Source organism: Halichoerus grypus, chromosome 2, assembly GCF_964656455.1.
Source record: "Halichoerus grypus chromosome 2, mHalGry1.hap1.1, whole genome shotgun sequence".
NCBI lineage: Eukaryota > Metazoa > Chordata > Mammalia > Carnivora > Phocidae > Halichoerus > Halichoerus grypus.
Genome location: NC_135713.1, coordinates 141993244 through 142009255, shown reverse-complemented (window position 1 = coordinate 142009255; position 16012 = coordinate 141993244). Strand labels below are relative to the sequence as shown.

Sequence of the window (16012 nt, the reverse complement as noted above, 5' to 3'; positions counted from 1 at the left end):
TCAATTTCTTTCATGAGTATTTTCTAGTTTTCTGAGTACAGATCCTATGCCTCTTTGGTTAGACTTATTCCTAGGTATCTTATGGTTTTGGGTGCAAATGTAGGTGGGATCAACTCCTTAATTTCTCTTTCTTCTGTCTTGTTGTTGGTGTATAGGAATGCCACTGACTTCTGTGCATTGATTTTATATCCTGCCACTTTACTGAATTCCTGAATGAGTTCTAGCAGTTTTGGGGTGGAGTCTTTTGGGTTTTCCACATAAAGTATCACATCATCTGCAAAGAGTGAGAGTTTGACTTCTTCTTTGCCGATTTGGATGCCTTTTATTTCTTTTTGTTGTCTGATTGCTGTGGCTAGGACTTCTAATACTATGTTGAATAGCAGTGGTGATAGTGGACATCCCTGCCGCATTCCTGACCTTAGGGGGAAAGCTCTCAGTTTTTCCCCTTTGAGAATGATATTCGCTGTAGGTTTTTCATAGATGGCTTTTATGATATTGAGGTATGTACCCTCTATCCCTATACTCTGAAGAGTTTTGATCAAGAAAGGATGCTGTACTTTGTCAAATGCTTTTTCTGCATCTATTGAGAGGATCATATGATTCTTGTTCTTTCTTTTGTTAATGTATTGTATCACGTTGATTGATTTGCAGATGTTGAACCAACCTTGCAGCCCAGGGATAAATCCCACTTGGTCATGGTGAATAATCCTTTCAATGTACTGTTGGATCCTATTGGCTAGTATTTTGGTGAGAATTTTTGCATCCATGTTCATCAGGGATATTGGTCTGTAGTTTTCCTTTTTGATGGGGTCTTCGGTTTTGGGATCAAGGTAATGGTGGCGTCATAAAATGAGTTCAGAAGTTTTCCTTCCATTTCTATTTTTTGGAACAGTTTCAAAGGAATAGGTATTAATTCTTCTTTAAATGTTTGGTAGAATTCCCCTGGGAAGCCATCTGGCCCTGGGCTTTTGTTTTTTGGGAGATTTTTGATGACTGCTTCAATTTCCTTAGTGGTTATAGGTCTGTTCAGGTTTTCTATTTCTTCCTGGTTCAGTTTTGGTAGTTGATACATCTCTAGGAATGCATCCATTTCTTCCAGGTTATCTAATTTGCTGGCATAGAGTCGCTCATAATATGTTCTTATAATTGTTTGTATTTCTTTGGTGTTGGTTGTGATCTCTCCTCTTTCATTGATGATTTTGTTGATTTGGGTCATTTCTCTTTTCTTTTTGATAAGTCTGGCCAGGGGTTTATCAATCTTGTTAATTCTTTCAAAGAACCAGCTCCTAGTTTCGTTGATCTGTTCTACTGTTCTTTTAGTTTCTGTTTCATTGATTTCTGCTCTGATCTTTATTATTTCTCTTCTCCTGCTGGGTTTAGGCTTTATTTGCTGTTCTTTCTCCAGCTCCTTTAGGTGGAGGGTTAGGTTGTGTACTTGAGACCTTTCTTGTTTCTTGAGAAAGGCTTGTATTGCTATATACTTTCCTCTTAGGACTGCCTTTGCTGCATCCCAAAGATTTTGAACAGTTGTGTTTTCATTTTCATTGGTTTCCATGAATTTTTTTAATTCTTCTTTAATTTCCTGGTTGACCCATTCATTCTTTAGTAGGATGCTCTTTAGCCTCCATGTATTTGAGTTCTTTCCAACTTTCCTCTTGTGATTGAGTTCTAGTTTCAAAGCATTGTGGTCTGAAAATAGGCAGGGAATGAACCCAATCTTTTGGTACCAGTTGAGACCTGATTTGTGACCTAGGATGTGATCGATTCTGGAGAATGTTCCATGGGCACTAGAGAAGAATGTGTATTCCGTTGCTTTGGGATGGAATGTTCTGAATATGTCTGTGAAGTCCATTTGGTCCAGTGTGTCATTTAAAGTCTTTATTTCCTTGTTGATCTTTTGCTTAGACGATCTGTCCATTTCAGTGAGGGGGGTGTTAAAGTCCCCCACTATTATTGTATTGTTGTTGATGTGTTTCTTTGCTTTTGTTATTAATTGCCTTATATAATTGGCTGCTCCCATGTTAGGGGCATAGATATTTACAATTGTGAGATCTTCTTGTTGGATAGACCCTTTAAGTAGGATATAGTGTCCTTCCTCATCTCTTATTACAGTCTTTGGTTTAAAGTCTAATTCGTCTGATATAAGGATTGCCACCCCAGCTTTCTTTTGGTGTCCATTAGCATGGTAAATGGTTTTCCACCCCCTCACTTTCAATCTGGGGGTGTCTTTGGGTCTAAAATGAGTCTCTTGCAGACAGCATATCGACGGGTCTTGTTTTTTAATCCAATCTGATAGGCTGTGTCTTTTTTTTTTTTTTTTTAAAGATTTTATTTATTTATTTATCAGAGAGAGACACAGTGAGAGAGGGAACACAAGCAAGGGGGAGTGGGAGAGGGAGAAGCAGGCTTCCCGCGGAGCGGAGAGCCCGATATGGGACTCGATCCCAGGACCCTGGGACCATGACCTGAGCCAAAGGCAGTTGCTTAACAACTGAGCCACCCAGGCGCCCAGGCTGTGTCTTTTGATTGGGGCATTTAGCCCATTTACATTCAGGGTCACTATTGAAAGATAGGAATTTAGTGCCATTGTATTGCCTGTAAGGTGACTGTTACTGTATATTGTCTGTGTTCCTTTCTGGTCTATGTTACTTTTAGGCTCTCTCTTTGCTTAGAGGACCCCTTTCAATATTTTTTGTAGGGCTGGTTTTGTGTTTGCAAATTCCTTTAGTTTTTGTTTGTCCTGGAAGCTTTTTATCTCTCCTTCTATTTTCAATGACAGCCTAGCTGGGTATAGTATTCTTGGCTGCATATTTTTCTCATTTAGTGCTCTGAATATATCCTGCCATTCCTTTCTGGCGTGCCAGGTCTCTGTGGATAGGTCTGTTGCCAATCTAATGTTTCTACCATTGTAGGTTACAGATCTCTTCTCCCGAGCTGCTTTCAGGATTTTCTCTTTGTCTCTGAGACTCGTAAGTTTTACTATTAGATGTCAGGGTGTTGACTTATTTTTTGATTTTGAAGAGGGGTTCTCTGTGCTTCCTGGATTTTGATGCCTGTTTCCTTCCCCAAATTAGGGAAGTTCTCTGCTATAATCTGCTCCATTATACCTTCTGCCCCTTTCTCTCTTTCTTCTTCTTCTGGGATCCCAATTATTCTAATGTTGTTTCGTCTTATGGTATCGCTTGTCTCTCGAATTCTGCCCTCGTGATCCAGTAGTTGTTTATCTCTCTTTTTCTCAGCTTCTTTATTTTCCATCATTTGGTCTTCTATATCACTGATTCTCTCTTCTGCCTCATTTATCCTAGCAGTTAGCGCCCCCATATTTGATTGCACCTCATTACTAGCCTTTTTGATTTCTACTTGGTTAGATTTTAGTTCTTTTACTTCTCCAGAAAGGGTTTCTTTAATAACTTCCATGCTGTTTTCAAGCCCCACTAGTATCTTTAAAGTGATGATTCTGAACTCTAGATCTGACATCGTACTAATGTCTGTATTGAGTAGGTCCCTGGCAGTCGGTACTACCTCTTGTTCTTTTTGTTGAGGTGATTTTTTCCATCTTGTCATTTTGTCCAGAGGAGAATAGATAAATGAGAGAACAAAATGCTAACAGGGTAACAATGTTCCCAGAAAATATACTCTAAACAAATCAGAAAAGACCTGAAGCAGTGGGAAAAGAAAGGGAGAGAAAAAAGAGAAAGAAAAAAAAAAAGAAAAAGAAAAAGATAAAGATAAAAACAAACAAAAACAGGGGCCCCTGGGTGGCTCAGTCATTAAGTGTCTGCCTTTGGCTCAGGTCATGATCTCAGGTTCCTGGGATCGAGCCCCGCATCAGGCTCCCTGCTCAGTGGGAAACCTCCTTCTCCCTCTCCCACTCCCCCTGCTGTGTTCCTTCTCTCGCTGTGTCTCTCTCTGTCAAATAAATAAATAAAATCTTTAAAAAAAAACAACAAACAAAAACAGAACAAAACAAAAAAAAACCAGAATGTGATCAAATATGATCAGGCTGGTATATAGATCAGTGCCACACACTAGATTTTGGGTGTATTTTGGTCTGTTATAAGAAAGTGCCTCCCAAAATTTTAAAGAAAGAAAAACTTATATATGTACAAAAATAAGGGTTGATATGATGAAGGGATGGAATATGACTGTAAAGATGGAAATTATAAAAAATTTTATAAAAGGAATTGATAAGAAGTTGTTTGAAAAAAGAAAGAAGAGGATTTAAAAAAAAAAAGAAAAAAAAAGGGAGAGAATGTGATCAGGCAGGGGAGTAGAAAAAAAGCATAGAATAGAGATTTACGGTATATTTTGATGTGTTAGAAGAAACTATCTCAAAATTTTAAAGAGAGAACAACTTATATATATATGCCAAAAATACGGATAACTACTATGAAGGTATAGAATATGACTCTAAAAATGAAAAATAAAAATGAAAAATAAAAATTTTTTTTTTTAAAAAACGGATTGATAAGATGTTGGTTGAAAAAGGGAAAAAGAAAGATTAAAAAAAAAAATAAAGTTAAAAAAAAATTAACTTTGAAAGACTAAAGAATCATGGTAAAAAAGCCATGAATTCTATGTGCCGTATTCCCCTAGCGCTGGAGTTCTGCTGTTCTCATTGATCGGTAGACTTGGTCTTGGCTGGCTGTTCTCGCTGATCTTCTGGGGGAGGGGCCTGTTGCCGTGGTTCCCAAATGTCTTTGCCGGAGGCGGAATTGCCCTGCCCTTGCCCGGTGGGCGCTAAGTAATCTGCTCGGGTTTGCTCTCGGGAGCTTTTGTTCCCTGCAAGCTTTCTCTACAGCTTTGGAGGCCGAGAGTGAAAATGGCGGCCTCCCAATCTCTGGCCTGAAGGAGCCCCGAACTCGGGCCCCGCTCCTCAGTGTGCCCCCAGAGAAAAGCCATCAGTCACTCCCGTCTCCCCGGTCTCCAGCCGCACTCCGTGCTCACCCGGCCTGTGACCGAGCATTTCTATCTCTGGCACCCGACCCCGGGTGGAGTCTCCAAACCCAGCAGATCCCTGCAGTGCGCTCCTGCGCCGCTCCTCCCGGGGGAAGAAGGTGAGTCTCCCCAGATCTGCCGCTTGTTGGGTCCCTGCTGGAGGAGCAGTGGCCCGACTGTGCCACGGATCACGGTTTATGGCAACCCCGAGCTGAGAGCCCGCGCCTCGGCTCCGTCTCTGCAGCCGGTTTCCCTGCTCCGATACCTGGGAGCTCTGCCACACTCAGGCACCCCCGGTCTTTCTGTGACCCTGAGGGTCCTGAGACCACACTGTCCCACGAGGGTTCCACCCCCCGCTTAGCCACCGGAGGAGTGACGTCCCTCAGCGGAGCCGACTTCTAAAAGTTCCGATTTTGTGCTCCGCGGCTCTATCACTTGCCAGAAGCAGCCGATGGAGGCCCCTCCCCCGCTGTCTATCCTCCCGAATAACGCCTCGGATTCACTTCTCCGCACGTCCTACCTTCCAGAAAGTGGTCGCTTTTCTGTTCAGAGAGTTGTTTCTATTCTTTTCTTCTATCTCCTGTTGAGTTTGTAGGTGTTCAGAATGGTTTGATCTCTATCCAGCTGAATTCCTGAGAGGAGATGAAATCCAGGTCTCCTACTCCTCTGCCATCTTGCTCCGCCCCCCCTTATTTCCATTTTTGATGTGATGATATACCAAAATTCAATGTGTCTAAAACCAAATTTTCCTTCTTCCTGCAGTCATAGCTCCAAAACCCATTATTTCTGTCAGTGACACCATCTGTCTTCCTGCCCCAGGCTTGGATTCTCCAACTTACCTTTCTTTCTCCCATCCTCTACTTCCCTTCTACCCACATCTCTTCGGTACCAGATCCAGGCCATTCTTCTCTTTGGATTTCTCTCAAATAGCTCCTTCTTTCTGACCCCGTCATAACCCTCCTCAGCCTGTCATAGCCCTCATAACAGCTCACCAGCACTGGGGCAGTGGCTTCTTGACTGGTTGGTCCCCTGGCTTCCCTCTCCTGACTACAGTCCATCCTCTATAAGGCTACAGCAGCCCTCCTCAAATACTCCTGTCACCATTATTTTCAACTGTTTGTAACACCCTCCAACTTCTCTTTTGCTCATAGAGTAAAAAGGTCCCAGCCTCAGACTCAGGGATTGACACAGATCTGTCCCCGGTCCATGTTTTTTCTTTCACTTTGTATTCCTTCTCAGTCAGGTCTTTCCACTCCAGCCAAACCCATCGTTTGACCAGTCAGCAAGATTGTTTTTGCTCTTTCAGATTTTGAGCTTTTTCTTCCATATTTGTCACTTAGAATTTCCTCTGATGTGCCCAGCCAGGTCCTTCTTAGTGCCTGTTCCCCATACCCCTCTTTATTTTTGTAGACTCTTTCCTGCACTAAATATGTATTTAGTGGGCATCTGTGGTGGATTCTGTCTTAGAAGCTGGTCCTGATGGGAGCTGGGGGAAGAGTCTTTGTGCCTAGCTCCCTTGTGACAAGCTCCTGCTTGGTGTATAGCACAATGACCCAGGTCTTTGAGGATACTTCTCATAGTAACTGCTCTCTGAACATATAGAGAGCCTCGTGTTCACTTTCTCATCACCATAGATAATATGGCTCCCCAGTGCCTTTTTCATCAATGAGTGAACTAACCATGCCTTGAACAAGGTCTTACCTTTCATATGAGTCAGCCCCCTCATTTGTAAAAGGAGGAATTGAAAATAGTGCATTGCTGAGATGAATTCCATGATTCTGGTCATTGTACATGTGTTTTTAGTGGCCGTGCATTGTTGGCTAACTTTCTGTATCCATACCTATTAGATTGCTTCATCTTTGTAGAAAGACTAGTAAATTCTCAGCAAATGCAAGTTGCTTGATTTTTAGCATCTTCAGCATCTTTCTTATACATCTTATCTGGGGACATTCATGTCTGCTCCCATCCCCTTTCTTATTTCATTGTAGGAATTTTTTCTTGTTCTTCAAAGAAAGGCAAACAGGAACATTCCTATACACTGTCTGTCTCAGAGTGACTTTCAGGAACAGTAAGTCTGTTTGTGTTTATCTCTGGAGGGCAGTTTTAGGAAAGAAAACATTAGAGTCTTTTCTTAAATGGTCTTCATCTCTCCGATGATACCCAGTACTCCAAAGTTACCCAGGCTCACCATTTGCCTGCTAGAAAGGAGTGGGGATGTCTTTTCACAAAGAAAGCGGTAGCAAATTTAGGCATTAAACGAAAAGCCCCATCTGAGTCACAAATGATTTATATACATGTGAAGCCCAGAAGAGGCTGGTGTGTAGGCATTGTGTGTCAGGACAAGAATCTACAATGGGATTACATTAGGCTGGAGGTGGCACTGGATTCTGGGCCTTTAAATAGTGCTTATTGAGTCTGTGAAGATAATACTGCCAACACCACACCATGGGCTTGGGGATTAAAATAAAAATGAGAATAAGTCACTTTTTTTTTTTTTTTTGGTAGAGTAAGATGTATATTCTTTCCTTCTAGGACAGAAAATCCAGCCTACCTACTAATCAGGTTGCTATAAATTCAGGGTTTCTTTCTTCATCTGGGTTCTCAATTCTTGCTGTGTATCTGTGTCATCTTCCCTTCCCAAACTTTGGGATAAACCAGTCCAGACCCTTTTCCTTTTCTTAAGTTTCCTTCTGTTTCTCACTCTCAGTGGATGATTTTACCTTTAACTGCATGGAGAGAATAAAGGCCACTAAGTGATAATTCCCTTCAATCCCACCTTTCCATCCATCCCATGCTGGCTTCTTTCACTGCTATTGAAATGCATGAAGATGGTGCCCATCAGCCAGATCTACTGCATGGCTCTAAACTGTATTGATCAGCCTGTCCATCCCTCTAGAACAGTGGATCTCAACCCTTGGCTGCACATTAGAATGAGCTGGCTGCTTTTGCAAAACTGATGCCTATGAAGCCAGAATCTCTCAGGGTGAATCTCACGTATCAAATCATTTTTAAAGTTCCCTAGGTGTAGTGAGGCTTCCACGAGCAGCCAGGCTTACAAACACATCTTTAGCCTAAAAACTCCACAAAGTCAAGTATCTTGTGTGTGTTGAAAACGGTTTCACTCTGCAGAGCACCTCTATATCAAGTAATAATCATGGTATAATGTTTTTCTTCACATACCTGCCAAGATTACTATACCTGACTTGAGTGAATTTTAGTATTCATATAACCAAAATGAAAAAAATGGTGATACGGCAATAATTTTTAAATTTAAATTTTAAGAAGCCTCTAAATACCAAACAAAATTATAGTTATTAGTAGTGGTGGGAAGAGAAACACAAAGAGGTAAATAGTTTATGTCTCAGTTATTAGAATTGATATGTTCACTATTTCTCACATATATGCTTGACCTCAAAAGTTGTAACTATTTCTCACTTAGAAACCTAGGCCCTCAGTGCTTTGTTCACGGAATGTGAAGTTCCTTTGCTCTGGAGAAACTGTAATGATTAAGTATTATAGTGATTGGTGTACTAAAATGTGATTTTATTGAGAGCATTTCCCCTGTGTACAGAAAAAAATTCCATTAGCCACATTTCTGTCCTTATCACTTGTGTCTATGCTTGGACCTTGAACAGGGCTTATTACTCCACCATATTGATAACTACATTTGTGGTTGGTTTTATAAAGTACCCAACATTTTAAGTCAATTAAGTATTGAATTTATATTAAAATATTTTGTATTAAAGTATAAGATACTTCTTATTAAAATATTAAATGCATTTTATTATATTAAGTATGTTATATATTTATTAAATATATATAAAATGTTAAATATATGCCCTATACTTAATGTGATGACCATATCAAGGACAATGCTTATTGAGAAACAATTCATTTGAACCATTTCTTACAAGTTTTTGTCAGTTCTTATTTCCATTCAAATGTTAATTTTGCTTATTTTATTCTATATACACACTGGAATATTACTTAGCCATAGAAAGGAATGAAGTGCTGATACACGCTGTAACATTGCTAAGTCTTGAAAACAAGTAAAAGAAAGCAGCCTCCAAAGACCGTATAGTATGTAATTCCATTTCTATGAAATGCCCATTACAGGTAAATCTATAGAGACAGAAAAGAGTGATTGCCTAGGGTTGGAAACGTTGAGGGGAAAGGGGCAGTGATGGATAATGGGGACAGGGCTTCTTTTGTAGTGATGAAAATGTTCTAAAATTGGGGTGATGGTTGAACAATCTTGTGTATATACTAAAAAGCACTGAACTATAAACTTTGGGTGAATAGTACTGTATATGAATTATCTCAATAAAGCTGCTATAAAAATTGTACTACTGAAAGAAAATATGAAACACATTTTATCTTCATTCTACCTGAACTTCAAATATAAAGGTTGGATAGAATGTCCACGAATGCACAGAGACTCAGGTATATTGCCATCATGAGCTCTTCCTGCAGAAGTTACTAAGACAATGCATTTTAGAAGATGAGAATGACTAGAAATACCAGTGTGAGGACAGGCAATAAGCACGAAATAGACATGTACTTATAGTCGCAAGACTTAATGGTTATAAATAGGGTGATCATATATGCAATTTGCCAATACAGTCCAGTTTATATGTCTTGCCCTGGCCTGATTAATAGTGGTCCCTTAACTCTCAAAATTTTTCTGACTTAGTAAATTATACGAATGTCCTCGAGTTATGGGAGGTAGTAGCATACATAAAGGCAATGTGTTCTACCAATGCAGATATAATATAACTTGTTAACGATGGGGGGAGCACTAGGTGAGTTGACAAAAAGTAGGATGAGCCTAATAATTGCCTTTGATGTGTTCCTGGGAATAAAAAGATATTCCTTTAAATTAGGCACTGGGGGAGAGGGACAGGGAGAGGACGTTGTTAACTAATTTGAGACCAGGAATCCAATGGGAAATTTATACATGTTTAGGTCTTCTAGCTAGAAGACCATCAGAAGTCCTTTGTTTCCCTTGCCCTGCATGTCATCCCCCATCATTGTTGATAAAATTCAGGTCTTGTTCCAGTGGTTTTTTTTCCCCCCACACATTCATACTTGATGATATAGGGGGATACATTGTCACTAAGTTTTGTTGTAGGTGTTTTCCAGTAGTTTTGCTTAATTTATCCTGTTTAATCTTTCTTTAGGAGTAATTCAGGGAGATTTAAAATCTACACTGCCATCTTCCACTTTCTTCCTGGATTGCCTCCAGAAACCATGTCTCCCTCTTTCTTGGTTAATTTTTTTTCTTATTCAGCACATCTTACAGCACATAACTAAGAAAGAGCTTATGGGAAGTTTTTTTTAATTGTATAATTTGCATTCCTGAAATATCTTTACTTTACACAAATCTTTAGCTGATAGTTTGGCTAAGGAGAGCATTCTGGTTAAAAATCCATTTCCTTCATTTGTTTTGTTTCTTAAATTCCAGATATGAGTGGAATCATATGGTACTTGTCTTTTTCTGATTTGTTTCACTTAGCATTATACTGTCTAACTCTAGCCACATCATTTCAACTGGCAAGATTTCATTCTTTTTTATGGCTAAATAGTATTCCATTGTATATATATATGTATACCACATCTTTATCTACTCATCTGTTGATGGACCCTTGGGCTGCTTCCAAAATTTGGCTATTGTAAGTAATGCTACAATAAACATATGGGTGCATATGTCTTTTCAAATTAGTGTTTTCGTATTCTTTGGGTAAATACCATGTAGTGGAATTAGTCGATCATATTTTTGACTTTTTGAGGAACCTCCATTCTGTTTTCCACAGTGGCTGCAGCAGTTTGCGTTCCTACCAATAGTACATGAGGGTTCCTTTTTCTCCACATCCACACCAACACTTATTGATTCTTCTGCTTTTTATTTTAGCCATTCTGACAGGTGTGAGGTGGATACCTCATTGTGGTTTTGATTTACATTTCCCTGATAATGAATGATGTTGAACATCTCTTCAGGTGTATGTTGGCCTTCTGTTTGTCTTCTTTGAAAAAATGTCTAGTCCTATCTTCTCCCCATTTTTTAATTAGATTGATTGTTTTTTGGTGTTCAGTTGTGGAAGTTCTTTATATAGTTTGGACATTAATCCCTTATTGGATATATCGTTTGCAAATATCTTTTCCCATTCACTAGGTTTCCTTTTTATTTTTTGACAGTTTCCTTCATTGTGCAAAAGCTTTTTAGTTTGGTGTAGTCCCAAGTATTTATTTTAGCTTATGTTGCCTTTGCCTGAGGAGATGTATCCAAGAAAATAGTACAAAGGCTGATGTCCAAGAATTAACTACTGATGTTTTCTTTTAGGAGGTTTATCGTTTCAATTCTTAAAGTTAGGTCTTTAATCTATTTTGAGTTTATTTTTGTGTATGGTGTAAGAAAGTGGTCTAGGTTCATTCTGTTGCATGTAGCTGTCCAACTTTCCCAACACCATTTATTGAAGAGACTTTCACCCATTGTATATTCTTGCCTCCTTTGCTGTAGATTGATTTGCCATATAAGCATGAGTTTATTTCTGGGGTCTCTATTATTTCCCATTGATCTATGTGTCTGTTTTCATGTCAGTACCATACCATTTTGATTGCTATAGCTTTGTAGTATAGTTTGAAATCTGGAAGCATGATTCCTCCAGCTTTGTTCTTCTTTCTCAATATTGCTTTGGCTATTCAGGACTTTTCTATTGTTCCATTCAAATTTTAGGATTATTTGTTCTAGTTCTGTGAAAATGCTATTGGTATTTTTCCAGGGTGCCTGGGTGGCTCAGTTGGTTAGGTGTCTAACTCTTGGTTTCAGCTCAGGTCACGGTCTTGGGGTTGTGGGACTGAGTCCCACATCAGGCTCTGTGCTCAGGGTGTCTGCTAGAGATTCTCTCTTCTTTTCCATCTCTCTCTAAACCCTCCTCCCACTCATGCTCGCTCTCTCCCTTTCTCTCTCAAGTAAATTAATCTTTAAAAAAAGGAAAATGTTATTGGTATTTTTGATAGGGATTGCATTGACTCTTTAGATTGCTTTGGGTAGTATGGGTATTTCAAGGATATTCTTTTAATTCACGAGCATGGTATATATTTCATTTATTTGTGTCATCTTTAATTTTTTTCATCATTGTGTTAAAGTTTTCAGAGCTCTGGTCTTTCATCCCCTTGGTTAAATGTATTCTTAGGTATCATATTATTTTGATGCAATTATAAATGGGATTATTTTCTTAATTTCTCTTTCTGATAGTTGGTTATCAGTATACAGAAAAACAAAATATTTCTGTATGTTAATTTTGCACCCAACTTTACTGAATTTCTTTATTCTAATAGATCTGTAATGGAATCTTAGGGTTTTCTGTATACAGTATCATGTCATCTGCAAATGTGGCAGTTTTACTTCTTCTTTACCAGTTTGGATGATTTTTATTTCTTTTTCTTGTCTGATTACTGTGGTTAGAACTTCCAGGACTGTATTGTATAAAATTGGCAAGAGTGGGCATTCTTGTCCTGTTCCTGATCTTGGAGGGAAAGCTTTCAGCTTATCACATTGCATATGATGTTAGATGTGGGTTTGTCATATATGGACTTTGTTATGTTGAAGTATGTTGTCTCTATACCCACATTGTTGAGAGTTTTTATCATAAATGGATGTTGAATTTTGTAAAATGCTTTTTCTGCATCTATTAAGATGATCATATGATTTTTATCCTTCATTTTGTTAATGAGGTCTATCATGTTAATTGATTTGTGGTTGTTGAACCATCCTTGCATCCCTGGAATAAATCCCACTTAATCATGGTGTATGATTCTTTAAATGTCATATTAAATTCAGTTTTCTAATATGTTGTTGAGAGTTTTACATCTGTGTTTATCAGGGATATTGGCCTGTAATTTTTTATTTTTTGTAGTGTTTGCTTTTTGGTATCAGGGTAATTCTTTCCTCATAGAATAAATTTGGAGGTGTTCCTTCCTCTCAATTTTTTGGAATAGTTTAAGTATAGGTATTAACTCTTCTTTAAATGTTTGGTAGAATTCACCAAGATGGTGAAGCCATCTTGGCTTGGACTTAGGTTTGTTGGGAGATTTTTGATCTCCAGTTTAGTTTCATTACTATTAATTGTTTTATTCAGATTCTCTCTTTCTTTCTGATTCAGTTTTAGAAGGTTGTATGTTTCTAGGAATTTATCCATTTCTTCTAGCTTGTCCAGTGTGTTATTAATCTCTTATAATCTTTTGTTATTCTATGATATCTGTTATTTCTTTTTCACTTTTGATTTGATTTATATGGGTCCTTTTTTTTCCCTTGATGAGTCTGGCTAAAGGTTTACCAATTTTGTTTCATTTCAAAGAACCAGTGCTTGGTTTCATTGATCTTTTCTATTTATTCTGGTCCCTATTTATTTCCACTCTGATCGTTATTATTATTTTCCTTCCACCGACTTTGGGTTTTGTTTGTTTTTCTTTCTCTAGTCCCTTTAAGTGTAAAATTAGAATGTTTATTTGATATTTTTCTTGCTTCTTGAGGTAGACCTGTGCCAATACACATCTCCTTCTTAAAACTGCTTTTGCTACATCCCAAAGATTTTGAACTGTTGTGTTTCCATTTTCATTTGTCTCCATGTATTTTTTTAATTTCCTCTTTGATTTCTTTGTTGACCCATTGATTGTTCAGTAGTATTTTGTTTAGCAGCCACGTTTGTGGTTTCCCAGGTTTTTTTCTTGTAATTGATTTTAGTTTCTTAGTGTTATGGTTGGAAAAGATTGCTAAATATTATTTCAGTCTTCTCAAGTTTTTTGAGACTTGTCTTGTGGCCTAACATGTGATGTTTCCTGCAAATGTTCCATGTGCCTTTGAAAAGAATGTGTATTCTGCTGGATAGAATGTTCTGTATATATCTGTTAAGTCTACTTAATCTAATATGTCATTCAAAGCTGCTGTTTCCTTAAGGATTTTCTGTGTGGATGATCTCTCCATTGATGTAAATGTGGTTTATTTTAAGTCCCTCAGTATTACGGTATTACTGTCCATTTTTTCTGTTACTATTTGCTTATATATTTAGGTGCTCCTATGTTCGGTGCATAAATATTTACAGTTGTTATGTCCTCTTGTTGGACTGATCCCTTTATCATTATGAAATGCCCTTCTTGTTACAGTCTGTTTTAAAGTCTATTTTGTCTGACAGAAGTATTGCCACCCCAGCAATTTTTCATTCCCATTTGCATGGAATATCTTTTTCTCTCCCTCACTTTCAGTCTGTATATGTCTTTTGGTCTGAAGAGAGTGTCTTACAGGCAGCATGTAGATGGTACTTGTTTTACCTGTTCAGTCACCCTATCTTTTTTTGATGAGAGCATTTAGCCAATTTGCATTTTATTTTAAACATTTTATTTGAGAGAGATGGAGAGAGAAAGAGATAGTGAGAGAGAGTGTGAGCGGGGAGGAGAGGGAGAAGCAGGCTCCCCGCTGAGCAGGGAGCCTAATGCAGGGCTCAATTCCAGGACCCTGGGATCAAGACCTGAGCTGAAGGCAGACGCTTAACTGACTGAGCAACCCAGGCACCCCTCAATTTGCATTTTAAAGTAGTTATTGATAGGTATATACTTATTGCCATTTTGTTAATTATTTCCTAGTTGTTTTCATAGTTCTTCTCTTCCTCTTTTCTCTTATAATTGATGACTTGTTTTAGTGTTATGTTTGGATTTCTTTCTTTTCATTTTTTTGTGTATTTTTTGTAGGTTTTGAAGTTATCAGTGATGTTCATATATAACATCCTATGTATGCAGCAGTCTATTTTAAGTCAATGGTCCCTTAAGTTTGAACACATTCTAAAAGCACTACATTTTAACTCCCCCTTCAGGGTTTTATGTTTTTGACATCAAATTTTACATCTTTTTATTTTGCGTATTCCTTAACTACTTATAGATATCATTTGTTGTACTACTCTTATCTTTTGAACTTCATACTAGCTTTTTAAGTGGTTGATCCACTACCTTTACTATATGTTTGCTTTTACCAGGGAGGTTTTTGTTTTTTTACTTAATTTTCTTCCAGTTATGGCCTCTTTTTTCCTGCTTAAAGAAGTCCCTTTAACATTCCTTGTAGGTTGGTTTGGTGGTGATGAACTCCCTTTTACTTTTGTTTGTCGGGAAAACTCTTTATCTCTTCTTCGATTTTGAGTGATAATCCTGCCCAATAGAGTGTTCTTGGGTGTATATTTTTTTTTCCTTTCAGCACTTTGAATAGATCATGCCACTCCCTTCTGGCCTGCAAAGTTTCTGCTGAAAAATCAGCTGGTAGCCCTATGGGGTTTCCCTTGTATGTAACTGTTTTCTTTTCTCTTGCTGCTTTTAAAATCCTCTTTATCATTAATTTTTGCCATCTTAATTATTATGTATCTTGGTATGGACCTCCTTGTGTTCATCTTGTTTGGGGCTCTCTGTGCTCCCTGGACCTGGATGTCTGTTTACCTCTTCAGGATGTGGAAGTTTTCAGCTATTGTTTCCTCAAACAAGTTTTTTGCTTTTTTTCTCTTTCCTCTTCTTCTGGGACCCCTGTAATGTGAATGTTAGTACAGTCATTGTTCCAGAGATCACTTAAACTATTCTCATTTTAAAAATTCTTTTTTCTTTTTGCTGTTCATCTCGGATGATTTCCACTACTCTGTCTTCCAGATCACTGATCTTTTCTTTTGCATCGTCTAGCCTGCTGTTGATTATTTCTAGTGTGTTTTTTGTTCAGTTATTGTATTTTTCAGCTCTGATGTGTTATTTTTTTATTTCCTATTCCTTTGTTGAAGTTTTCATTGTGTCCACTCATTCTCCTGAGTTCAGGGACCATTTTTATTTCTTTGGACTCTTTATCAGGTAGATTGTTTATCTCTGTTTTGTTTTGTTTTTATTCTTTCATTTGGAACATATTCTTCCATCTCATTTTGCCTGACTTTGTTTGTATCTATGTATTAGGTAGGTCAGCTATGTTTCCTGGTCTTAAAGGAGTAGACTTAAGTAGAAGGTATCCTTGGGGACCCAGAAGAACGACTCTTCCTGGTCACCAGAACTAGATGCT

The 16012-nt window shown here is 38.2% G+C and overlaps 1 protein-coding gene across 2 annotated transcripts in view; it reads left to right on the top strand.

Annotated features, from left to right (window-relative positions):
* The window catches only part of KCNN2 (potassium calcium-activated channel subfamily N member 2), a 462735-nt gene that overhangs the window by 159968 nt on the left and 286755 nt on the right, over positions 1–16012 (top strand). The gene's annotated exons all lie outside the window — the stretch shown is intronic.